Source organism: Nyctereutes procyonoides, unplaced genomic scaffold, assembly GCF_905146905.1.
Source record: "Nyctereutes procyonoides isolate TBG_1078 unplaced genomic scaffold, NYPRO_anot_genome, whole genome shotgun sequence".
Taxonomy (NCBI): domain Eukaryota; kingdom Metazoa; phylum Chordata; class Mammalia; order Carnivora; family Canidae; genus Nyctereutes; species Nyctereutes procyonoides.
This window is the reverse complement of record NW_026575135.1, coordinates 56569278-56596894: the sequence shown is the minus strand read 5'-3', so window position 1 is coordinate 56596894 and position 27617 is coordinate 56569278.

Sequence of the window (27617 nt, the reverse complement as noted above, 5' to 3'; positions counted from 1 at the left end):
TTGGCTTTCATCTTTTTCTGTTGTTAATAACCACTGCATACTTGAACGGTTGTTAATAACCACTGCATAGTTTTTACAGGAAAAGTGACTTTGAAGGTTGGCTAACCAGGGTTTCAGTTTTTGTTTTAAGTATAACTTTCCCAGCAAGGGAAGGGCCAAAAAATTTTAACCCAACCAAATATGAACTAGTGTTTCTCTTTCTTCCCCCTGAGTATATTCAGAGTCCACTCTGTTTCAAATGCACCATTGGGGGAGAATACATAATGAGTAATGGCCTGGCAAGAACCCAGGTGACATATGAGCACTGTGCCTTGGCCATAGCCAGTTAGCCTGGAGCAGACATCAAGGTTTATTGTCTTTGCAGTTTTCTGGCCTCCACTGGTAAAAGGAGTCAGGGCTCTTACCAGACTTTTAAGTTAGACTACTCATTAACTACATAGGGATAGGCATTTCATAGAAGGAGGCATTATTGTGTGTAAGTCAGTGGTCAGAGAAGACTCACTCATAATGCTATTAGGAAAGAGTCACATTATTTGATGGCTTTGCGATGCTGTGAAACAGAGTCCGTGTGTCCCTCTGTCATTATATTCTTACATGTAAACAGGCCTGGGGACAGGGAAAGGTGTTTATAAATGTTGCCATGTGTCCTGAAGTTATTGGCTTCTCAGAATGCTGAGGTAGCAGAGGCCTGGTATCTGAAGAACAGTCTCAGATTGAAGCCTTACTCTTTGGGCTTTCGAGATCTCTTAACAAGAAATATTCCTAAGTACAGGTGGAAAAATTCTTCTGACCATTTTCATTTCATTGTCTTTAGCCACCCCTGCCATGGAGAGGACTCTTGTCCGGCTCTGTTCTTGGACTAGACATTGCAGCTAAAATTATCTCTGGGTAAATGGAAGTTCTCTCCATGCCTCTCTGCACCAGTCTTCTGGGATCCAAGCTTTCCCATCTTCATTAGCAGCAGACCTATGGTTAGGCTCCCCAAAATTATTGAGGTTCAAAAGGTGGTGGAGACTGAAACAGTTCACATGCAGGGTTCACTTTTTGATACATAGGATGCCTTGCAATAAAATTTAGAAGTCTAGCAGAGAGTTACTTAGAATTCTACTTTACTTGTGATTTATCCCCCATAATCATTTAGGTGCTATTGTTGAGGGTTTTGAAAACCTTTCTGGTAGAATGCACTACCTTCACCTGAAATCCATCTATGTAACTTTTGCTTTGTTACAGCATCAATAAAACCCAGCTAAGTATAATGGTAGGTAAAAGAAGAGAGAAGTACTGCATAGTCATCGATTGCCAATGAAAATTTTTACATCAAGAATTCTCCAACAGGCTTTATTTTTTAATTTCACTTAATTAACATACAGAGTATTATTAGTTTCAGAGGTAGAGGTCATTGATTCATCAGTCTTATGGAACACCCACTGCTCCTTACATCATGTGCCCTCCTTAAAGCCCATCACCCAGTTATCCCATTCCCCCCACCCCTTCCCCTCCAGTGACCCTCAGTTTGTTTCCTATGATTAAGAGTCTCTTGCGGTTTATCTCCCTCTCTGATTTCATCTTGTTTTATTTCTCTCTCCCTTCCCCTATGGTTCTCTGTTTTTTTCTTGGATTCCACCTCTGAGTGAAATTATATGATAATTGTCTTTCTCTGATTGACCTATATTTCTTCGCATAATATCCTCTAGTTCCATCCACATCATCCAACAGGCTTTAGAATCTTATCTTAAGCTCCCTGATATGAATGCTCGGAAGTTATGTTCTTGTAATTCCCTTTGAATCATCCTCTAAAACGATGACATTACCAAAGCAAATCTAAACCTAAATTCCATGCTTCATAGCATAGAGACCAACTTTTCCAATGTTTCTGAATGCTAAGGGGACTGCTGTAATTATTGCAGGAACAAAATAGCCCTAGGCTTATGTTTTCTCTTAAGTAGGAGTTGACAAAAGCCTGGTTTGTCTACATGTTGATATTCTTTTTCCTCCTGTTTTTATTTTGTGTGTTTATTAATTTAAAAAAGATTCTTTTTTTTTTAAGGATCCTTAAAGAATTTCCTGACCTTTAAACTAACGATGAGAGGGTAGACCTAGAAATGAAGCCAGTTTGGGAATAAGGCGACCATAATAAAATCCTTGAATGGAAATAGACTTTTATTTTGTTTTGTTTTCCCTCAGCTAAGGACAACGGTTCCTAATGTAAGTTCTGTCCATTCATTCCATGGGGACCACTGGGTTCTGTGAAGCTCATCACAGACTTAGACTCATGACTAACATGGAAAATAATGTGTATTTCTATGGTTCCCTGAATCACAGAATTTGTCCAGGATCATCTTCCCCTATCCCCCAAACTTGATGTGAGTCATAACCCCATTAAGTAGCGGCAAGCAATATAGTACAACCCTACCATAAATAAGATATTTCTTCCAGTTATAAAATAAATGTGATGTAGAACATGGTGACAATGGTAAATAATACTGTATTGCCTATCTGAAAGTTGTTAGGAAAGTAGGTTTTGAAAGTCCTTTATCACAAGAAAAAAAATTGTAACTATGTATGGTGACAGATGTTAACTGTCAGATTAGATTAGATTTGTGGTGACCATTTTGCAATTATACACAAGTATTGAATCATTATGTTGTATGCCTGAAACTAATATAATGTTATATGTCAATCTTACCTCATAAAAAATCCCTAACATGTAGCTCTTTAAAAGATACCTGAATAATATATAAATTTTACATTAGAAAACAAAAAATATAATAAAATGACTAGACTATAAAATTTTAAAAGAAAAAAATGCACAATGAATATAAAAGAAATAAATTTTAAAAATTAAAAATAGAGGTTAGTCAAATAGACAGTATAAAAATAAATGAGTGAGTGAAACCAGTATATTTTTCTGTGAAGTCCAATGAAATGTACCTCTGGGAACATTAAGAACACCCTCTGTCACCATCACAATCTAATATGGCACTAGAGGTCCTCGATGATTCAATGAGTCAAGAAAAACACAATTATATTTCATAATGAATGTGTACATATGTCAGATAGGTGTATGTTTCAGACATTATGTATCTATATCAATATCTATTTCTGGATGAAAGAAAGACAAAACTGGTAGTTATTTGTAAGTAAATTGATTGAATAAAAGACCCAACATATGAAAACTATTAACTTTCTTATGCATTAGTGATAACCAATTAGAACATTTTATGCTAAAACAACATCCTGTTCACAAAATCATAAATGTCTTAAGCACAGATATAGTAGGAACTGTATTAAACTGTATGAATTAAATTATAAACGGCTTCTAAAGGATTTCTTCATATATGCCTAAACAAATGGAGAAAACATATCATGATTTATATGAAAAGACTAAAAAATGCTAATTTTTAAGAAAATAATCAAATGTATATCACTAAAAATCGCAGCAATATTTTTCATATATGATAACAAGCTTATTCTTAAGTTTAAATGGAAATAAAGATGACTAAAAACAAAAGCAAAAATAAAATAAAATAACAAAAGCAATTCTGAAGATAAACAATTACTCTAGATATCAAAGCATATTATAAAGACGTGCTTTATGCAGTCTGGTATTAGAGCAGGCAAGCATAGATGGAAAAATGGAAAACAATGAAGTTGAGAAGGAGATTAATAAGGTAATTCAGTCTATGATAAAGAAATTTTTTTTAAATCAGTAAGGAAAGAACAGGTCGTTCATTTAATGTGCTGGGAAAATTGACTTTCTCTGGAAAAAAAGGTTAATTCTAACCCATACTTCACACCATACATAAGCCGAAATGACTATATATAAGCTATGACTCAACAAAACCATAATGTTATTATAGGAAAATCTAAAAACATTAGCCATAAAATGTTACAAAAGTATATGAATGTCTTCTCAGCTTCATTGACAATGAAGGAAATGTTAACATAACAGAGGTGTATTTCTTAATCCTTCAGAACTTGTGAGTGAGATATTTTGAATCATTTTTCTATTCAGTTCTTTGCCTTTTGGGAGGCAGTTGATCAGTATTTCTCCAAATTAAAAGTGCACATATCCTTACCTCAACAATTCCACTTCTGGGAATGTAGCTTAAAGAAATAATTACTCATTTGTGCATAAGCATAAGGGTACAATTAGGGTAAAAATTAGGAAACACTGTAATTGTCCAACAATGAGGAAGTAGTTAAGTAAATTATGGTAGTGTCATACTATGGAGTAACATGTAGTTTAAAAAAAGAGAGCTGTAGACCTATAGGCATTGACATGAATATATCCCCAAAACTATAATGGAAGAGGAAATTTCAGAATACTATCTTGAGTGCAATGTTATTTATAGAGTAAAAAAGACATTTGTTTATTTATAAAAATATAAGTAAATAAGTAAAAATATAAGTAAATATAAGTAAAAATTAAGTAAATATAAGTAAATAAGGAAGGATGTGTGACAAATGTTGACATTGTTACTTCTGAGGAGGAGAATGGGACCGAAGGTGAGACAATTGTGAATGTCATATTTTTCTCTGAATACTTCTATGGTCTTTGAATTATGTATCACAAATATTATTCATGTATTACTTGTACATTTTTTAAATGCTGCAAATAACTAGAAAAATCTTAAGAAAGGAGGAAGAAGGTTCACAGTATAAGAGAAATACTGTAATCACAAGGGGAAATAAATAACAACTTGTGGTTAGAAAAGTTGGGTTAGGGCAGCCCGGGTGGAGTTTAGCGCAGCCTTTGGCCCAGGGTGTGATCCCGGGGACTGGGGATCAAGTCCCACGTTGGGCTCCCTGCATGGAGCCTGCTTCTCCCTCTGCCTGTGTCTCTGCCTTTTTCTCTCTGTATGTCTCTCATGAATAAATAAATATATTTTTTAAAAAGTTGGGTTATTAAAGATAAAGGTACTGGTTTGAAGGTCGGTAGATGAAAGATAATAATTTATGACCTAATGAAATGCCCAATGTCTTATAAGGCCGACTTCAGAGGGATAGTGTGGCATAAATAGCTGGAGAGGAAGATGATTTAAATGGAGCCTGTTTAATGCACACACCACTGAGCATATACACTGAACATTAATATCACTTCTAAAACATGAGGCAATGTGAGGATTGCGGGGAATGAGGAAACAAACAAAGGGAAAGCATTATATTTTGATGAAGTCCAGTTTTTCAATTTTTCACATTTTGGATCATACTCTTGGTGTCAATCTAAGAACTTTTTGCCTACCCTTAGATTTTGAAGACTTTCTTTTTTGATTTTTTATTTTTTTCTAAAGGTTCTATAGTGTAGCATTTTACATTTAAGTTCAAGTCCATGATTCAGGTGGAAGCTATTTTTGTATAGGTTGTGAGACTTAGGTCAAAGTTCATTTTATCCCCATTGACGCCTAATGTTGAAAAGGCTCTATTTCCTCCATTGAATTATTCTTGCACCTTTGCCAAAAACCACTGGGGCATTTGTGTGGATCTATTTCCGGGTTCTCTGTTCTGTTCTATTGATTTATATGCTTACCTCTCTGCCAATGAACAGTTTTGATTCCTGTAGCTATTTACTAAGTCTTGGAAATAGATACATTGCTCTCTACCACTTTATTCTTATTTAAACATCGTTTTTAGCTCTTTTAGTTCTTGCTCCTTTTAGTACAAATTTTAAGTTAATTCTATTTATATCTACACAAATCTTGCTGAGATTTTCATAGAAACAGCATTGAAACTGTTTTATCAATTTGTGGAGGATTGATATCTTTAGTATAGTGACCTTCCAATCTTTTGATTGGATATCTTTCCTATAAAAATTGATATCTTTACTAAGCACTGTGTCCATCCATTTAGATCTTTGATTTATTTTATGGGCATTTGGTAGTTTCAGCTTATCAGTCTTCTGCATGTTTTGTTGGATTTATACCTATGTCTGTCCTTTTCTGTGCCTTGCTATTCTCTTTCTCTCTCTCTTTCTCTCTTTCCTTCCCTCTCTCACTCTGTCTCTTTCTCTCAATTATAAATGGCATTGTATTTTAAATTTTGTTGTCCAGTGGCTTATTGCTAGTATATAAAGATACAGTTGATTTTTTACATATATTTTATATCCTGTGACCTTCCTGAATTCACTTATTGGTTCTGGGAGTATTTTGGAGTTACGTTGGGATTTTCTGTATAGACAATCATGTCATTATTATTGATCTGAGATTTTTTTTCCTGTTTTCTAATGTATGCATTTAGTGCTATAAATTTCCATTTAGCACTGCTTTCACTGTGTTCCATGAATTTTGATATGTTGCACTTTAATTTTCATGCAGTTCATTGTATCTTTAAATTTCTCTTCAGACTTCCAATTTTACCCATGTATTATTTGTAGGTGTGTTGTTCAGCATCCAAACATTTGGAGATCTTCCTCTTATCTTTCTACTTTTCTTTTCTAATTTCATCCCATTGTGATTGGAGAACTCAGGTCATATAACTTCAGCTACTTTAAATTTGTTGAGGTTTGTTTTGTGACTCATAATATGGTCTTGCTATATGTTCTATAGGCACTCAAGAAGAGGAATATTCTGCCGTTGAGTGATCTATGAATGTTGATTAGATCTTATTAGACGATGGGGTTGAGTTACATATCCTTGTTAATTTCCTGTCTAGTTGTTCTATCAATGTTAAGAGAATAAGGTTGAAGCCTCCAAGTATAATTGTACATTTGTCTATGTCTCTTTTTAGTTCTGCCACTTTTTGAGTCACAAATTTTGTAGCTTTGTTGACTGGTGCATATACTTCTGGATTATCTGTTTTCATTTAGTTTACTATCTTTCTAGTTTTGCTATGATGAGTGATTTTTGACTGAAACCTGAATATTTCAGATATCTTTTTATGAGCCTCTAGATCTTATTTAAGCCTTCTATTTTAGTTGATATTTTCTAATATAGCTTTAGCAGGGGAAATGGAGATGGGAGGTGGGGCACACTGCCTTCTTACAGCTAGGTGAAAATAAAAGTCCAGATTCCCATTTGCTCTACTTCAGACCCAAGGTAGTGGACTCCTCATTACCACTGGGCAGGAATGGGAGTTACAACTCCCATTAGGACTCCAATGATAGCTTCCTAGCTGGAAAAATTTAAGTGTGTTGGATGAGGCCACTCCTACCGCTGCCCACTTGGCTGCTCCGGACACCACCTGGTGGGGGGTGGGGAGAAGGGCCTTCTATGGCATAAAAGTCCCAGCTTCCTGGGGCACCTGGGTGGCTCAGTGGTTGAGCGTCTGCCTTTGGCTCAGGTCATGTCCCGGGGTCCTAGGATTGAGTCTTGCATCGGGCTCCGTGCATGGAGCCTGCTTCTCCATCTGCCTATGTCTCTTCCTCTCTCTTTGTGTCCCTCCTGAATTAACAAATAAAATCATTTAAAAAAAAGTCCCAGCTTCCTACTCAGCTATCTCTGTCACTACCCTGGCACTAGAGCTGTGGAAGAACAGGAATGGGACATCTTGTTACCACTTGATCAGGATGGAATTCTAAGCTTTCCCCTCAGCCTCTGAGGGTGTGGGGAAGGATAGAATCACAGTTTTGTTTAGTTTTTATTCTTGTGGTGTTTGGCAGTAGTAGAACAGTTATTACTGAAAGGTCTCCTGTCATGCTACGCTACCTATTTCCTGGTACTTTGTCTGGAGAGAGAGCCAGCTTTTCTTGGAGCTTTTTTCTGGTCTGTACCCATTGGTGTCTGCAGGTGGCCATCTCCTTCAGCTCCCAGTCTAGGCTACTGTGCCCTCAGGTCCCCAGCTGGTCTGCTTTCCTGTCTCTGCTTTTCACATTCGTATTAGTATGTTTTATATATAATGTCCAGAATTTTTGGTTTTAGTTTTTTTACTTGGTAGGAGGAATAAAGGAAAAGTAGAATGTGGAAGGAGGCTGGCTTCTATTAATGACATCCTCACGGAAAAAGGGCTGGTTATAACCTGGCAAATGACAAACCTCTCCACTAGCTTCTTGCCACAATTACTCCACCCGTGTCTGACTTAAAACAACCTGCTTAATCCCAAGCATCTTATAGGAAGACACCATCCATCATACCAGACTCCTTGGTGGTTTTGTTCTGGGGCCAAATACACGAAGAACAAATGTATAGAGTTGGACCACCCAAGAGATTTTCACTTCTGTGGTTAACCATATTTGAATTCAGGTTTCTTGGGGTGAAAAGGTTATTCACATTCTGAATACATTAATACTTCCAACTTTTTATGTTCTTACCATCACATTAATGTTACAGACACTGGATTTTCAGTATAAGCACACTGGGAAATTTGCACTCTGGCAGAAGCATTTTAACAAAATTGATCAAAGTCACCAATTTTCACCATGGCTCTTATTATTTCCACTGAATTTTATTTACTGGCAAATAAATATAAAAAAGTTCCAAGTATCTGGTAGCCAGTCAGTTGGCTGCCATCCATATGAAAGTATAAGAAAGGAATTGACCAGAACGATGGGTGCACTAAGGTGGAAACATTCTTCTCTCTAAGATTTACATTGACTTGGAGAACTTTTTATGGAACTCCATTCCTAGTTGGTTCCAGATGGATTGTAGTTTCCTATGAACCAGGAGACAGACATTGTCTAATTTATAGCTTATTCTGTTTTGCTTTGATAAAAAAAAAGAATGTTGTCTTGCTTCTGAAGCAAATACATGCTGCATAACATGATGCACTTGTTTATGGAGGCCATAAACTTCATTTAAGCCCTTCCCTTGCACTATATGCTTTTTTTTAACTGCTGAAAAACTAATGTTCTTCTATTCAAAATATCCTAAGAGGAACAGAAGCAGTGATACTAGAAAACAAAGAATCACATTTATTTGAAAGCAAAGCAACAAATTTGTGTTTTAAATGCTGATGTAGTTAACATGCAGTGTTGTATCAGTTTCAGGTATACAATATAGTGATTCAACAAATGTATACCTAACTCAGTGCTCATCACAGTGACTATATTTTTCATCCCCTTCACCATTTCACCCACCTCCCACCCACCTCCTCTTTGGTAACTACCAGTTTGTTCTCTGCATTTAACAATATGTTTTTTTTTGTTGTTGTTGTTGTTGTTGTTTGTCTCTTTTTTCTTTGTTCATTTGTTTTGTTTTTAAAATCCCACATATGAGTGAAATCATATAGTATTCATCTTTCTCTGACTGATTTCACTTATCATCATCTCTAGCTCCACCCATGTTGTTGCAGATGGAAAATTTCATTCTTTTTTATGGCTGAGTAATTTCATTGTGTGTGTGTGTGTGTGTGCGTGTGTACACATTAAGAAATGTGCTTTTTAAAATTTAATTCCAATATAGTTAATAAACAGTGTTTTATTACTTTCAAGTATACATTATAGTGACTCAAAGCTCCCATATCTCACCGGATGCTCATCATGACAAGGGCACTCCTTAATCCCCATCACCTGTTTCACCCATTTCCCACCCACCTCCCCTCCATTAACCATCAGTTTGTTCTCTAGAATTAAGAGTCTGTTTCTCTGAGTCTTGATCTCAGGGTCATGAGTTCAAGCCCCATATTGGCCATGGATCCTACTTTAAAAATTTTTTTTAAGAATCTGTTTCTTAAAAAAAAAAAAAAAAAGAATCTGTTTCTTTGTTTGACTCTCTGTTTTCTTTCCCTTTGCTCATTTGTTTTGTTTCTTAAATTCCACATATGAGTGAGATTATATTCATCTTTCTCTGACTGACTTATTCCACTTAGCGTTATATCCTCTAGATCCATGCATGTTATTACAAACGGCAAGATTTCATTCTTCTTCATGGCTGGCTAATGTTCTACTGTGTGTGTGTGTGTGTGTGTGTGTGTGTGTTAAAAACAGGTTTAAGAAAAAAATACTGTTTTCTTTTTGCCTTAACTAGGGTAGTTTTGTTCTAATTCGGTTCTTTTAAAAGTGTTTATTTATCATTCTTAGTAAGTAATGAATGAACGTCATTGAAATATTTTTTTATATCACTTGTAGTGATAAAAGTACTCCATCTCAAGTCTCACTGTCAGAGACTACAACTTGCATAACTTTTCATTTGGATTTTTAGAATTAATGGGACTCTGAAACTCTTCTCAAAATATTTAAAGCACAATAGGTAATCAGAGAGTTGTCTCTCCCCCTCCTCACAATATCCCTTTGTGAGTCTGAACTCAATTTTTGTCCTGGGACATCCTTTCTGGTCACCTTGGCAAGTCTGTGCATTCACATCCATCCCCCAATCCCTGAATCCTGAAGTCCTCTTTCTTGGCTTACAAACTCTACTCTAGACACTATTCAAGTCCACATGCTCCAGAATGTTGAGCAGGAGCTCATAAGAGGTACAGTTTTTGATGATGATGCTTATGCACTTTTGTTTGCCTGAGTTGAGGACTCCTACTCCTCCGCCATCTTCTCAGCGTCCAGATTGTCAAATTTTTAATACTTTCTTGACATTTTTACCACTTTGACTTTTTGTTCTTTTTTCTAGGTGATATCTTACATTTTTTCTGCTAGTCCACTGTTAAATTTTAAATACCTCTGTCACCTTTTAAGCTGCCAAGTGTTCTACTTTCTTGACTGATTGATTTTTAAAAGATTTTATTTATTTATTCATGAGAGACAGAGACATAGGCAGAGGGAGAAGCAGACTTGCTGTGGGGAGCCTGATGTGGGACTCAGTCCCGGGTCCCTAAGATCATGACCTGAGCCAAAGACAGATACTCAACCACTAAGCCACCCAAGCATCCCTACTTTCTTGTTTTAGATGTAAACTAAGTGGCTGATCACACGAGTCTGAAATTCTGGAGCAATATTTGGGTACAGATATACATTTAAGAGTTGTCCAGCCATATAGGTAGAATTTAAAGTCATAGGATTAGATAAGATCACCAAGAAGGTGAATGAAGACAGAGAAAAGAAATACAAGGATAAAGATTAAGGCATTTAAACTTTAGAGGTCGAACTGACCAGTGAGGGAAGGAGAAGAAAACACACAAGTGTGTAGTGTCCTGGAAGTCAAGGTGAGAGGGTGTTACATGGCTTAAGGATATGATTATCTGTGACAAATGCAGCTCAGGTCAAGTGAGACCAGAAATGAGAATTGGCTACTAGATTTAGCAGGAAGGGGATCATTGGGTCATTGGTGTTCTTGAAAACATCCCATTTAACAAGGCAGTAGGGGCAAAAGCCTGAGTGCAGCATGATAAGGAATGAATAGGAGGTTGGTTGTTATCAGAGAGATTGCAGTCCTCTCATTTTGCCATATAGAAAAGCAGAAATGGATCTGTAGGGGGAGAGGAATGTGGCCTTCATGCAAGTTTTTCTGAAAGACTGGGGAACAGATGCTTCCCAGAGAATGGCAGTGCCTGCCAAAAGCTATGGAAGTCAGTAAGTTCCAGGTATGAAAAATTTTAAGAGATGAGTTAAAGCACAAAATTTGGTAATAGGAAATTTTCATTAAAAAAATTGCAGTATTGGGATCCCGGGGTGGTGCAGGGGTTTGGCGCCTGCCTTTGGCCTGGGGCACGATCCTGGAGACCGGGGATCGAATCCCACGTCGGGCTCCCTGCAAGGAGCCTGCTTCTCCCTCTGCCTGTGTCTCTGCCTCTCTGTCTCTCTCTGTGTGACTATCATGAATAAATAAATAAAATCTTTAAAAAAAATGCAGTATTTATTAAAATAATTTTACCTGTATTCATGATGTTTACAGAATGGCAAGGTAATACAAAATAGTGACTTTGGGTATCTTAACTTGTGATGTGCTTCTCATTAAATTCAACTACTATTTATCAGTATTTAATTATACTGGCTTCTCAGGATGTTTTTTGCAAGTTGTTGATACATGCTGCCTTCAGGTGTGGAGAAGGCAGTTTTTTAGTTTACACATCCTGCCTCGAGGGTATATTGAGTGCATTTCCTATGTTTGTGAGCTACCTACTCCTGACAGCGTAATACATCCCAGACTTCTTTCTTCAATACCTTCAGTCTTTGACCTTGACTTTTCAAACTCAGCAACAGAAAATGCTACTTGTCTTCTTAGGGATGTGCATACCCAGTCCGTGATGATTTCTTTCTTCTTCTTGTGAGGAAAGACCTTTACTGTGCTTTGTAATACCATTTTATTGTACCTGGGGGAAATTCTTATTAAAAGAGCTAAATTTTGAGAAATACATATATTCAAGTGATGATTTCAATAAATCATATTAATATAGAAAACAAACAAAAAAAACAAACAAAAAAAAAAAACAAAGACCTAGCTTTTTCTTCTGTGGAAAACTCAGGGCTTCGTATCAATATAACACAACTGTTTTTATTTTTTTTATTTTTTATTTTTTTTTATTTTTATTTATTTATGATAGTCACAGAGAGAGAGAGAGGTAGAGACACAGGCAGAGGGAGAAGCAAGCTCCCTGCAGGGACTCAATCCCAGGACTCCGGGATCACAACCTGAGCCAAAGGTAGAAACTCAACTGCTGAGCCACCCAGGCATCATTTTTAAACAGGGCCCTCCTGTCATAAAGATGATGTGTTAAGAGGTGTGATGAGTCTGTAATATTGGTCAAGCTGCTAAAATTCTCTGAGCATCAGTTTCTGCTGGTCTCCAAACCTCCTATCTTCTTAGTCTGTGTGCTCTGTGTAGGTGAGCCCTTGGATTCTGTATCCAACAATCTTTGAATCACTCACAGACTTGCAGCTCTGCCAGAGTTTTCCTCTGACCTCCAACTGTCCTGGGCATACATAGAAATCACTTTAAAGTCTTGCCTCAACATGCTCTGCAAAACCCCATATGACACACTACAGCTGGCCACTTTGAGCCTCATTGTGCACCACAGTCCCTTTGCTTTCTATACTCTACATCCTGGCCGTCCTTCAGTTCCTCAAGGGTACTACGCTCCACCTATGCACTGAGCCTTTGCACATGCTGTCCTTCTGTCTGAAATGTACTTCTTACTCTAATTCCTTCTCCATTTTTGCCTTGTTAATTCCTAATCTAATTCAGGTCTCAAGTAAATGCTGCCAAGGTTTTATTTATTTATTTATTTATTTATTTATTTATTTATTTATTTATTTTTGAGTATGCTCCATCCACACCAAGCCTGGAGTCCAATGCATGGCTTGAACTCACAACCCTGAGATCAAGGCTTGAGCTGAGATCAAGTGTTGGCTTTCCAGAAATCCATGGCATCCCTTAGCTTACAACCACTGTGCTTCATTCATTCATTCATTCATCCCCACATGGAAATGGATAAGGTGAGATAATTCTTCAGATATGGAGTAAGCCCACTAGGAAAAAAGAAATTAAAGAAAACCAATGCAATTTTGTTTCTCGTACTATAAACAACTAAACTTTTTGGATAAGATAGAATACTCTTAAAAGGATCAATAAGTTGATGAGAGAGTAAGGAATTCTCAGTGTAGAGACTGAGTACTCTGTGGACCACTATAGGTAGATTTTACTCTGAGGATATTTGTTCAACTACATTAAAATGAACTTTGATTTTCACGGTGTTATATGACTAAGAAGTCTTTCTTTTTGTCTTTAGAAGAGACAAAGTCAAAGTTCCTCCTTGTGAGAAGTCTGATAGATAAACTCACCCTCTCCATATAACTGAGACTCTAAATGACAACATCCTCCATGCAGAAGTAGTGTGGGAAAGTTGCATCCCCACAAAAGGAAAATCAACCTTCTCCAATAGGTGCTGAATGGGAGGGAAAACAAAACTTTTGAGAATTTATAACCACAAACCTATCCTAACATGCAGTTGAAGCCTAAATACACAGCGCTTGGGTGGTCAAAAACCTCAAGCTGAGAATTTAATTTACAGTGATCCCAAATTATTGATGTGCCAAAGACCACCTGGCAGAAGCAAATGCAAATGTCTGCAAGAACCGATCACCATGCCAGTCCTCAGTGAATTTCCATAATAAATCCTAAGGCAATTGGGAAGCCTACAATCAAAAATAACTAAACAGACACCATGAGGAAGAACCAGCAGAAACAGACTCTCAAGAATTTTGGGGACAATAAAATATCAGATGCCATTTACAAAATATGTTTGATCTCTTATAAGAAATAAAAGTCATATTTGAAAATATGTGTAGGATAAGGAACTAAAACAAATGACCAAGTAGCTTTGAAAAATAACCAGGGACGCCTGGATGGCTCAGCAGTTGAGCACCTCTCTTCGGCCCAGGGCATGATCCATGGTCCCACATCAGGCTTCTGCATGGAACCTGCTTCTCTCTCTGCCTGTCTCTCTGCCTGTCTCTCTCTCCGTGTCTCTCATGACCAAATAACTAAAATCATAAAAAAAGGAAAGAAAAATAACCAAAAGAAATTTCTTGAAATAAATGTTACAAGTGGAATAAAAATATCAAAGAAAATTTAACGCTCAAAATGTGAAAATATAAATTGGCATAATTAACTCAAAGATAGTTTGGCATTACCTATGAATATGAAAATATGTATAAAGTATAACCCAGTCATTCTACTAGTGGGTAATTTATCTAGTAAATACACATAAGCATGGTTTACATTAACCAGGATACAGTAGCAGCATTGTGCTGTAATAGCTAAGCACGGAAAAAAATTGAAATATTCATCAGTAGTAGAATGGATAAGTAAATTTGGTATAGTCTTTTAAAATCCATGTTTTATAGCAGTGAGAAATGGAAATAAACAAGCAACACATATATGCATTAACATAGAACATTAAAAACAATGTTGAGTGAAAGAAGCAAATCATAAAAGAATAGGAGGCCTTACATTTAGGTATGTTCTGCTATTTCATAGCTCCTAAGGAATATAGCATTAGCTAAGCCTTGATAAATTACATTGATTGTTTTGCAATGGAAATCTCTGTATTTGGAGCTCTTCAGATATAAAATTCACTAACCATTGCTATCGAAATCCTGTTCTTGGTGGCTGAAACAGCTGTTTCTTATTGTATGGTTATTTTTAGGAACATCATTGTGAATGATTCTAATGATCATAACATTATCTAGTAGCAGACTTTGTGCTTATTTGGGCATCAATGTGGATAAAAAACAGAGATTCCCAAAATATCATGAAAATGTAAGCTCCTGTGAGATTACAGGAGTCAAGGTAGATTGAGGATTGAGAAATGAGGAATTCAGATCAATTGGGCTTATAATGCTTAAATGGTAGAAAGACCATAAGCAATGATGAGTTATAATTATGACAATATTATAAATAAAATACAGAAAGTCTGAACATGTCAGGGTAAAATGCCAGGATAAAAAATTAAAAAAAAAGAAAAAAAGATGGCCATCCTTAACCCCAACAGCAATGTGAATTAGATGTTGTAAAACATCTAATAGTATAGATTTATTGTCATTGTAAATGGTGGTAGACTCAGAGATAATTTTGAGTCTTAAATTATATTTAATAGTTATAAAATTTTAATAATATAATTCAGTGATTAATTCAAGGATAGTTTTTTACATTTTTTTATAAAAATGGTTAAGATCTAATCTCTCAGCAAATTTCAATTATACATTGGTATATAATACATTAGTTCCTCAGACCTTATTCATCTTACAGCAAAAATTTAGGGACCTTTTACCAACCTCTTGCTATTTCCTCCACCCATTAGCCTCTGGCAACCACCATTCTACTATCCATTTCTGTGACTTTGATTTTTTTTTTTTAGATTGCACATGTGATACCACGCAGTATTTGTCTTCCTCTGTGTCTGGCTTATTTCCCTCCAGTTCCATCCATGTTGCCATGAATGGCAAGATTTCTTTCTTTTTAAAGATTGTATAATATTCCATTGTATATATACACCACATTTTATTTTTTTAATATTTATTTGTTTATTTATGATAGACAGACAGAGAGAGAGAGAGAGAAAGAGAGAGAGAGAGAGGCAGAGACACAGGCAGAGGGAGAAGCAGGCTCCATGCCAGGAGCCCGACGTGGGACTCGATCCCAGGACTCCAGGATCGCGCCCTGGGCCAAAGGCAGGCGCTAAACCGCTGAGCCACCCAGGGATTCCCTACACCACATTTTCTTTGTCTATTCACCCCCTGATGGATGTTTAGGTAGTTTCCATACCTTAGCTGTTGGGTGACTAATGCTGCAATGATCGTGGGAATACAACTACCTCTTTGAAATAATGATTTTTTCCCTGTTGGATATACACCCAAAAATGAGATTGCTGGGTCATCTGATAGCTCTGTTTATAATTTCTTTAGGAGCATCCGTACTCTTTACTATAGTTGCTATACAGTTTGCATTCTTGCCAACAGAAGAATTTCCTTTTCTTTACATCCTCGCCAATACTTGTTACCTCTTGTCTTTTTGATCACAGCTATTCTAACAGGTGTGAGATGGCATTTCATTGAGGTTTTGATCTGCATTTCCCTGATAATTAGTGATGTTGGAATCTTTTTCATGTATTTGTGCACCATTCGTGTGCCATTTTTAGAAAAATGTGTATTCAGGTCTTTTGCTCAGTTTTTTCAACTAGGTTACAAGGAAGCAGTTAAACCTGTCAGGTTACTGCTGTTCTTCAGAGGTGGGGACACCTAATGTCACTTTAAATTTTTCTTGCTCTAAGATCAGGAACTGAAGAGTCCTGTAAATGCTCGAAGAATTAACCTTGTATTCTTTAAGATGGGATATTAATTATAATTAATATATTCTCACTTCTCACATATGCTAAGAGAATTAAAATTGATCTGGGATTACAAAATGAAAGCAACATCTTTTCATCAAACAGCATTTTAAAGAGGTAGGAATGCTTTTCTCATGTATTACAGAGTAAGCCCCAAATTCAAATCTTAGAAGTCAAGACATTCCTAATTAAATTTCTCATATCAAAAATATTTCTTGAACAATTTCGAGAATTTTTTCTGAGATAAAGAAAAGATACTCGTAAGCTTCCTGGCCTTGGGGTAGGTAGGCAAGCCCAAAAGAAAAATATTTTAGAAGAGATACAAAATTCTTTCTTTGGCTAGATATTCACAGAACATATTTTCATCTATTGATTCCTATACACTTTGAAAGAGAAAAGGAATCATTTTCTTCCATTTTACTGGCACTGCTAGTTCTTATTAATATATTACCTGATAATAAGAATCAATAACAAGTGAAGATTATATTCATGGCCACCCACACTCACCCTTTTTACATTTTCTTTTATAGAGCCTAACATTTCAACATGGCCAATAGTTATGGTGCCAGACTTCAGATTTATTTAGAAGTGACTTTTAAAAGATCATTTCTAAGCATAAGAGATGCACAAAATCAGTTTCCCTTTACTTACTCATTTCCTACCATTCTTCAATTCTTGTTCTTCCTAGAATCTACTGATGCAATTAAAAATGTAGTTGCACAAATTGTACTTAAAAAGTTGTTAACATGCAAATTTACTAGAATAACAGCTAGAGGTAGGCACAAGCCACAAACCTGGGATGAGTTGCAGACTCGGGATTTTCAATTAAGTCTATAGGGAAAAAATAGATTATCAATAAAGCTGTCCAAAAAATCTTAGTATATTTTACTCTTTGAATTGAAGGAGAATAACAGATACTTTATGTGCAGAAGGCTTTTCTTTCTGCTTTTCCAGGGCTCCTGTAGTGAAGTCCCTTTTTTCCAATTCAAAATTGAGGTTTCAAGTAGTTAAGGACTGGAGATAGTTAAAGAAGTTATGAGCAATATCCTCTATTAGTCAACAGTGTCTTCAAATGATGATGATAATCTGAGCTTTCATTGACATTACAAGCTTTCAGATCTTGATCTAAACTAACTGCTTAAAAATTGTTTTTAAAGATTTGTCCTGACTCCATAAAGACAATTTGATGGAACTAAAAAAATGACTTGTTAAGGAGATACTAAATTCAGGTACTGATGATACATTTGGGAGATCTAATCAATAATGGCACAAAATGAGAAATATTTGTATGATATTGTTCTTTCTCAAGCAGGCATATAATATCCCCTCCTTGTCTCTCCATTTCCTTATTTGGCCGTAGCTGTCTGTCCTGCCAGTTACACTAGAAAGCCTTCCAGGCAAGACATTACTTGCCTAGTGCTTAGAAGAGAAACAGCAAATTAGAATTTTCTTTCCAGTTTCAGGTTTTGATAAATTTCATTAACACCACGCCCCTCACAGGTCCCTGCCTACTCTCCTCAGCTGCTCTGATTGAAGAGAGAAAGATGATTTAGTATGGAAGAGATGATGAGGAGGGCAAGTGATGGAAGGGTCTGTCCAGACTTCAGTGTTGTGGTTTGCTCAGAAAAGCAGGCTTTCATTTTGCTATAGACCTGATTTTCTGAGTCTGGGACCAATTGGATGGAGGGGGTTAACCTGAGGTATAAAATATGTTCCTAATTTTTTTTCTCAAGCCGTTCTATTATGGAAAGCTTTGCCTGGGTGGGTAAACAAACAGACAAAAATAATGGAACTTCTTCAGCCCTTTTAACATACAACATTCATTTCTTAATTTAATTTAATGTTTAATTTTAATTCTAGTAAACATACAGTGTTACATTAGTTTCAGGTATACAATAGAGTGATGCAGCAGTTCCATACATCAGGGCTCATCAGGTAAGTGTACTCTTAATCCCCTTCACTTATTTCCCCGATCCCTCCACCCACCTCCCCTCTGGCAACCATCTGTTTGTTCTCTATCGTTAAGAGTCTGTTTTAATTTCTCTTTTTTGTTTTGCTTTATAAATTCCACATATGGGTGGACTCGTTTGGTCTTTGTCTTTCTCTGACTGGCTTATTTTATTTAGCTCTCTAGATACATCCATGTTGTTGCAAATGGCAAATTTTCATTTTTTATGGCTGAATAATATTCCATTGTGTGTGCATGTATATGTATGTATGTATATACATATATGTATATATGTATGTATAATATAAGGATATTCTTTATCCATTCACAAGTCATCGGATACTTGGGTTGCTTCCATAGTTTGGCTATTGTAAATAATGCTGCAGAAAACATAGGGATGCATAGTGTTTTCCTATTCTTTGAGTAAATGACCAGTAGTATAATTACTGGATCATAGAGTAGTTCTATTCTGAGTTCTCTGAAAACCCTCCACACTGTTTTCCACAGCGGCTATACCAGTTTACATTCCTACCAATAGTGCAAGATGGTTCCTTTTCTCCATTGTCTTGCCAATACTTGTTGTTCCTTGAATTTTTGGTTTTAGCCATTCTGACAGGTGTGAGGTGATATCTCATTGCGGTTTTGATTTGCATTTCCCTGGTGATGAGTGATGTTGAATACATTTTTATGTGTCAGCTGGCCATCTGTATGTCTTCTTTGGAGAAATGTCTGTTCATGTCTTCTGCCCATTTTTAATTTGATTTCTGTGTGTGTGTGAGGGGTTGAGTTGTGTAAGTTATTTATATATTTTGGATACTAACTTTTTATCACGTTAGTCTTTTGCAAATATCTTCTCCCATTCAGTAGATTGTCTTTTATTCTATTGATTGTTTCCTTAGTTGTACAGAAGCTTTTATTTTGATGTAGTCCTTATAGTTTACTTTTGCTTTTGAGCCTTGCAACTTCCATTTCTTTTTTTTAATTTCATTTATTTATTCATGAGAGACACACACAGAGAGAGAGAGAGAGAGAGAGGTAGAGACACAGGCAGAGGGAGAAGGAGGCCCCATGCCTGATGTGGGACTCAATCCTGGGTCTCCAGGACCATGACCTGGGCCGAAGGCGGCGCTAAACCGCAGAGCCACCCGGGCTGCTTACAACTTCCATTTCTAAAATTAAAACAAGTCAGACTAGAATGGCTATCGTCATTCACCTGCAAGTTAGTCTTAGGAAAACATAAAACATGGCTAATTCTAATGAAGACACCATGAAAAACAGTGCTCATTAATTTTTAGCAAAAGAAACTTTTCTCTGTTGTCTAGCTTAAACTTGCAGTGGAATTTGAAAGTTAACCTCCCGGTGCACACAACTTGTTTTACAGTTGAGACTTTTCAAGGTCTCATTCAGCTCTGAAGACCAGGGCCGTTAACCCTATCTGTGGCCTCTTGAAGCAATCAGTAGGATTGAATTTCAGTAATACAGGGAAGTCCTGCTCAGGCTAAGGGCTGCATGGGGATCTGTCCTTGCCTGAGCATCCCCAGGTGCTTGGGTCTGCTGAGAGGCAGATGGCTGCCTGGTTGGTGATCATATCCCAACCTGAGCCAGAAAGAGTCAAAGCAAGACTGCAGTCAGTGTGTATGCCTCCTGAGCAGGAAGCTATGGTTCTCTTATCCTCCAGGGCAGAGTGAGGAAGCTATGGTTCTCTTATCCTACAGGGCAGAGTGAGTGCTTTCCACATCATATTTCACTGAATCACGCTTTTCTGAGAATGTCCTAACAGTTTCAAAATGACATTTTTATGTGGCTTAATGTTCCTAATTTGCTATAACTTACATTACATCTCTACTTGCCTAAACCAAGGACCAGATGGAATACATTCTGGTCAGGCATCCAGACAGTTACTATTTAGGGGATAATGTAGCCTTTTTAAATTTTTCACGAGAGAGTAGGAGTGAGTTTAGTACTCTCTACTCACAGGGCCAAGATAAATTTTAGTCCCCAATGTTACCTTTCAGTCGGAAACATTTTATCTTGGTTTTAGGGATCCATTTGGTTTTCTTATATTTTCTGGTAGTGGTTCACTAATCTTTAAGTTGAGTTATAGATATCTGGCAAAGTGTCTAAACAATTTCCTTGACCTACTGCAAAAAATATTAGATTTCTCTTTCAGCACAGAAATACAGTTAATGGAAATTATATTTATGAGATGTAAGAATGATGATATGTGGGGACTTAAAAGTATTGTGCACTTAAGTAGTTGAAAATATTTCTGCTTAGTCCATTTTAGGAGCCAATACAGTTTGAAATAAGTAACTCTTAGGAAAAAATTCTAACAAATTTCTGGTAGACCCAACTATTCTTTCAAAAACCAAATTGACATCCTATTTGTTGAACCCAGTAGCCTCTTCCCAGTCATCACCCTACCTGATCTCAAAGATCATGGCACTCTTATTTCTTACTTCCATTACAGCGTCTCTCTCCTTTGTTTCTGTAATATCACTCCTACTTTCCCGTCTATCTCTGTGCACTTGCCTGCTCAGCTTCTGGTATTAGTTTCCTTCTCTATTTTTACTCCATAATTTTAGATATGCTTTTATATTCTGCCATTTTTTGTCTGTCTGTCTCTTATGTGCATTCTCAAAAACCAAACCAAAACCAAACAAAACTAAAAGTATCTTCACCTTTTCTTGTAGTTTCAAGGAGCTATTGTTTCAACGCAGACACCCTAATTATTCTCTTCTGGATAGCTAATTCTGAATTTCTGGCTGGCTGGTTACATTTTTACCTATAAACCCATATAACTATCATAAATGACAATTAATTAAATTCATTGCTTTCCCATTAAATCTGATTTCCTTCCTAATTTCCCTTTATTTATGTATGTGAGGGTAGTCTCCTTTCACTCACACTCAGAAATTCAGGGCTGTATTTGATTCCTCCTTACTATTGCCTACATTTAATTTGCCACTATGTTCTTTTGAATCAAACTGCTAAAGTGTCCTCGAGATTTTACTAGGTTTCAATTCACAATCCCTACCATAAAGTACACAAACTCTTCTCTGCAGCACTGTCAACACTGTGTCCTAGAAATGTCTTTAGCAGGAACATTTCTTCTAGCCTTACAGAAATAAAAAGAACTATAAGAGAATGCTATGAACAACTGTGTGCTGAAAAATGAGATGATGTGGATGGAATGGACAAATTTCTGAAAAGACATGAGCTATCAAAACTGATTCAAGAAGAAATAGAAAATCACAATAGACCAATAACAAGTAAGGGGATAAATTGGGAAATTTAAAACTTCTCAAAAGAGATGCTCACACCCAATGTTTTCACTGGTGAATTTTATTAAATGTTTATAGGAGAATTTAAAATTCCTTAAAAATTCCTTCTAAAATATAGCAGGGAAGGGAAAACTTCTCAATTCAATCTACAAGGTCAGTATTACTCAGATATCGGAAGCAAAGACATTACAAGGAAAGAAAAAAAATCTATGGATCAATATCTCTTGTGATTATAGATGCAAAAATCCTTAACACAATGCTAGCAAACCAAATCAGACACCATTTTAAAAGAATTATATACTGCAAACAAGTGAAATTTATCTCAGGAATGCAAGGTTGGTTTGTATCTGAAAATCAATTAATGCAATGTACTGTATCAGGACATTGTAAAGGACAAGGACCATGGGATCATCTCAAGAGACAAGGGGAAAAAATGACTAAAATCCAACACCTTTTCATGATAAAAAAAAAAAAAAACACTCCACAAACTAGCAATAGAAGGAAAAGTCCTCAACCTGATAAAGGATATTTATAAAAACCCAATCCTAGTATCATAGCTTATGATGAAGGCTGGAAAGTTTTCTCTCCTAAGATGAAGAACAAAGGGATCCCTGGGTGCCTCAGCAGTTTAGCGCCTGCCTTCAGCCCAGGGCATGATCCTGGAGTCCCGGGATCGAGTCCCACATCAGGCTCCCTACATGGAGCCTGCATCTCCCTCTGCCTGTGTCTCTGCCTCTTTCTCTTTCTGTGTGTGTCTCTCATGAATAAATAAATAAAATCTTAAAAAAAATAAGATGAAGAACAAGACAAGAATAACCACTCTTATGACTGGGAATCCTAGCCTGGATCAGTAAGACAAAAAAGCAAATTAAAGAGCTTCCAGATTGGAGGGAAAGAAGTAAAATTGTCTGTATTTACACATTACATGATGTTATATAGAGAAAATCCTAAGGAGTCTAGTAAAAAAACCTAGAAGAACTAATAAATGAGGTTGCAGGATATAAAACCAATGTACAAAAAAACCATTGCATTCCTATATACCAGCATTAAAATTCCAAAAATGAAATTAAGAAAACCATGCACTTTGCAATGTCATCAAAAAGAATAAAATACTTAGAAGTATATTTAATCAAAGAAGTGTCTGATTTACAAACCAAACACTACAACACCTGGCTGAAAGAAATTAAAGAAGACTTAAAAAAAAAGTAAGAAAAAAAATTAAAGAAGATGTAATTAAATGAAAAGGCATCTAATGCTTATGGATAAGAAAACTATGTTGTTTCATGGCATGACCCACAAATGATCTAGAGATTTAACAGTCCTGTTCCAGATCCCATTTGAGTATTTGTAGTAATAGAGCTAATCCTAAAATGTATATGGAAATACAAGGGACCAACAATAGCTAAAACAATCCTGAAAAGAAAAAAGGTGGAAAATCATGCTTTCTGATTTCAACCTACCATGAACTATAATGATAAAGGCATCATGGTACTGGCTTAAGAGTAGACATATATATCAATGCAATGGAATTTAGAGTCTAGAAATAAACCCTTACATTTTATGGTCAGTTGATTTTCAACAAGGGTGCCAAGACAATTCAATTGACAAAGGAATGTCTTTCCAAAAAATGACACTGGAGAACCTGAGTATTCACATGAAAATAATGAAATCTGACTTCTTCCTTAGACCATAAACATGAATTAATTCAAAGAGATCACAGCTAAACTATACACTATTAGACAAAAACATAGTAAATCTCATTGTAATCTTGTGTTAAGCAGAGCTTTCTTAGACACAAAAGCACAATAGAAGAAAAATAAGGAAATAAGATTCCATTCCATTATTAATAACTTTGGTGCTTGAAAGAACACGGAAAGACAATTCATAAAATAGGAAATATTTGCAAACTATTTATCTGATGGGGGCTTATATCATGAAGATAAACAACTGTAAACTCAACAACAAAAAGTCTAATTAAAAAATGGCAATGGATTTTAACAGACATTTCACAAAAATAGCTATAATAAAATATATATATATTCAAAAACTGTTTAAGAATGTTCATGGCATCACTACTCCTAATAGCCAAAAAATATAAACAACTCAATTGTCCATCTATTAATGAATATATAAATAAAATGGAATATAAGACAATAAAATAAAATACTGATAGATGTTATAAAATAGATGAACCCTAAGAGTGAAAGAAGCTGGTCACCAAGGGTCATTTTATGACCATTTGTATGAATGTGATTCCATTTATATGAAATGTATAGAGCGAGGAAATCCAACCAAGATGGATATTAGATGAATGGTTACCTGGGGCTAATGTGTAGGGTTGAGAGGAATCAGGTGATTGCTAAGGAGTACACAATTTCTTTTTGGAGTGATGAAAGCATTTAAAGTTGGTTATGTGATGGTTGCTCAACTTCGTGAATATATTGTAAATGGGTGAATTGAATGGTATGTGAATTATATCTCAACAAAATTATAAAAATGTTTTAATTTTCTCAGCAAAAGTGAAAAGTATTTACATCATTAGCTTTTTAATTTGTATATATTGACTATGTGAAAATGAGCATCTTTTAATATAGTTGTAAAGCATAGTAATTTTTTCATATTAACTATCTCCTGATGAGCTTATTTTTCTACTAAGCTGTTAGCTTTCCTTTATTGGTTTTTTAAAAGATTTTATTTATTTATTCATGAGAGACACAGAGAGAGAAAGGCAGAGACACAGGCAGAGGAAGAAGCAGGCTCCATGCAGGGAGCCCGATGTGGGACTCTATCCTGGGATTTCAGGATCATGCCCTCAGCCAAAGGCAGACACTTCATTGCTGAGCCACCCAGGTGACTCTCCATTATTGATTTTTACCTAAAATAGTATATTTATTTACTAAGTAAAGTAGTACTTTCATCTCTAAGTGAAATAATAGAGTGCTGACATGTGTTGTAAATGTTCTTTTTTTCTCCAATTATTCACTCACCTTTTGGTTTATGACGATTTTTGGCCTTGTGTAAAATCTTAATATGTGTAGTCATTTATCAATCTTTACTTTTTGGTTATCCTAATGTATATCTTGCTTACAAAGACTTTTCCCTGGGGCACCTGGGTGGCTCAGTGGGTTAAATGTCTGCCTTCTGCTTAGGACATGATCCCTGGGTCCTGGAATTGAGCCCTACCTCAGGCCCCCTGCTGGCAGAGAGCCTGCTTCTCCCTCTACACCTCCCCCTGCTTGTGATCTCTCTCTCTCATGCTCTCTCATGCTCTCTCTCTCTCTCAAATGAAAATATAAAAACTTGAAGGAAAAAAAAAAGACTTTTCCCAAGATGAAAACAAAACCACTCATATATTTTTTTCTATTATTTTTGGAAATTTTATTCTTTATGTTTAAAACTTGGAACTCATTTGGAATATATTTAAAATTCAGGTTGAAGTTTTATTGAAGTTTTTAAGTATATGATTGGACAGTTATCCCTATGTGATTTACTAAATTTTATCCACCAGTTTGCAAAGATAGAGTACATTAAATTTGCTTAGTTATCTAGATCTATTTCTGTATTTTAAAAATCTCTTCTATTGTGCTTCCTCTCTAATGATTCTTTGGTTTAGAAGCATTCTTTTTCTGCAGTCCTATATGTATTCTTATACCTGGGTGAGCAAGTCTCCTACCTTTCTCTTGTTTTTAAAGATCTGTTTCTCTTGTTTTTGAGACTTTTTTTTTGCCATATTTACATGTTTGCTTTTCTGCACCAATATCAGAATGAACTTGTCTAAAGGGGGGAAATGAACTGTCCAAATGAAACCTCCATGGAAGGAACAATATAAACATTTGCTTTTTAAAAAGTTGAAATTACATCCTATGTTTAGATTAAGAGAAAATGGGTATCTTTATAGCATTGCACTTCCTAATTAAAACAGAATATGGGATCCCTGGGTGGCGCAGCGGTTTAGCGCCTGCCTTTGGCCCAGGGCGTGATCCTGGAGACTCGGGATCGAATCCCACGTCGGGCTCCCGGTGCATGGAGCCTGCTTCTCCCTCTGCCTGTGTCTCTGCCTCTCTCTCTCTCTCTCTCTCTCTCTCTCTCTCTGTGTGTGTGTGTGTGTGTGTGTGTGTGTGACTATCATAAATAAATAAAAATTAAAAAAAATATTTAAAACAGAATACAACTTTTCATTACTCAAGTGTTTTTTAAATTATTAATCAGTTGGGATGCTGGGTGGCTCAGTCAATGGGCAACCCAGCTCTTGATTTCAGTTCCCATAGTGATCTTGAGGTCATGGGATAGAGCCCTGTGTCAGGCTCAGGACTTGATGCAGAGTGTGCTTAGGATTCTCCCTCTCCCTCCCTCCCCTCTGCCCCTCTTCACTCTGTCTCTAAAGTGAATAAATAAAATCTTTTTAAAAAAATTTATTACTTAAATTTTCTGTTTCCTTAAATGTTCTGTACATGTTTAGGTAGTATAGCTTTGTGGTTGGATCTTTTCTCCATTTTATTTTCCATTAAGTAGAATTAGATGAAATCTAATAAAGTTGATGGAATCAACTTTATTTTGTAAAAAACAGGAATTTTCGCAATTTCAATTATTATTCAAACTAATAATTGGTTCTTTTATTATGAAGGAAAATACTTTTTGCTTATTAATTTGTGATCATCTAACTTATTAAACTCTTAGTCTTTAAAAATTTTTTAGGTTGGTCATTGTGGGCTTTGAATCTAAAATCAGATCACCTATTTCTTTTAATGCTATATCATTGTCTTATTTCCTGCACTTCATGTCTTCTTCTTATTACTTGATTTGGTTGGTGCTTCTAGAACATTTTTAAATTATGTTAGTAGTAGTTGACGTCATTCATTCAACAGATATTTAATGAGAATCCACTATGTTCTAGTTCTTGAGATTTGTCACTGATCAAGACAGATAAAGTTTCCTATGTGAAATGTAGACTTTAAATTGTAGCATTCTTCCATGTTTTTTATTTTAATGTGAATGATTACAATGTTACACAAAATATTATGCTACTTTTTTGAGTAAGGTATATTTATTATGTTAAGATTTTCATATATTGTACTTAATCAAGAGCATTTCATATGAATGAATGATTTTTGTCATCTACAAGAAGGAACATATACTTTTTCTTATTTGATCTATTAATTTTGTGAATTTCATTAATGATTTCCAATCATTTTATTCCTGAGATAACCACCAGTTAGGCAATGTGAAAAATTCTGTAAATATTCTGGTAGACTTTATTTACTAATACAAAGGTCTTTGTGTTGATATTGATAGGGAGTCTACTAGTGTATTATTTTCTGTGTTACTTCTTACTAGTTTCTGTTGTGTTGGCATAGGAAAGAGGAAATTTGTCTCTCTTAAAAATTGTTTAAGTAGCATTAGAAATTATTTGCTTCTTGCAACTAAGAAAAATTACCTTTGAAATTAGACTTGGTGCATACTTTTTTTTTCTTGAGATTTTCCCTTAATAGTGTTTTGTATTTCCAGCATGATAATTTATAGATTTTAATTTTTTTTTAACTTTTTGGATGACTTCAGTTTGGGAAATGTTTATTTTCTGAGAAATCCATCTGTTCATTCAGGTCTTTGAATTTATTAGCATAGATGTGAGCAGAGTAGCTGTATAATTATTCTATGATGCCCTATATTTATAGTTATTTTTCTTAAGAACAGGTGTGTTGTAAATGACTCAAGTGTAAGCTCTCTTGTATATGGCCACA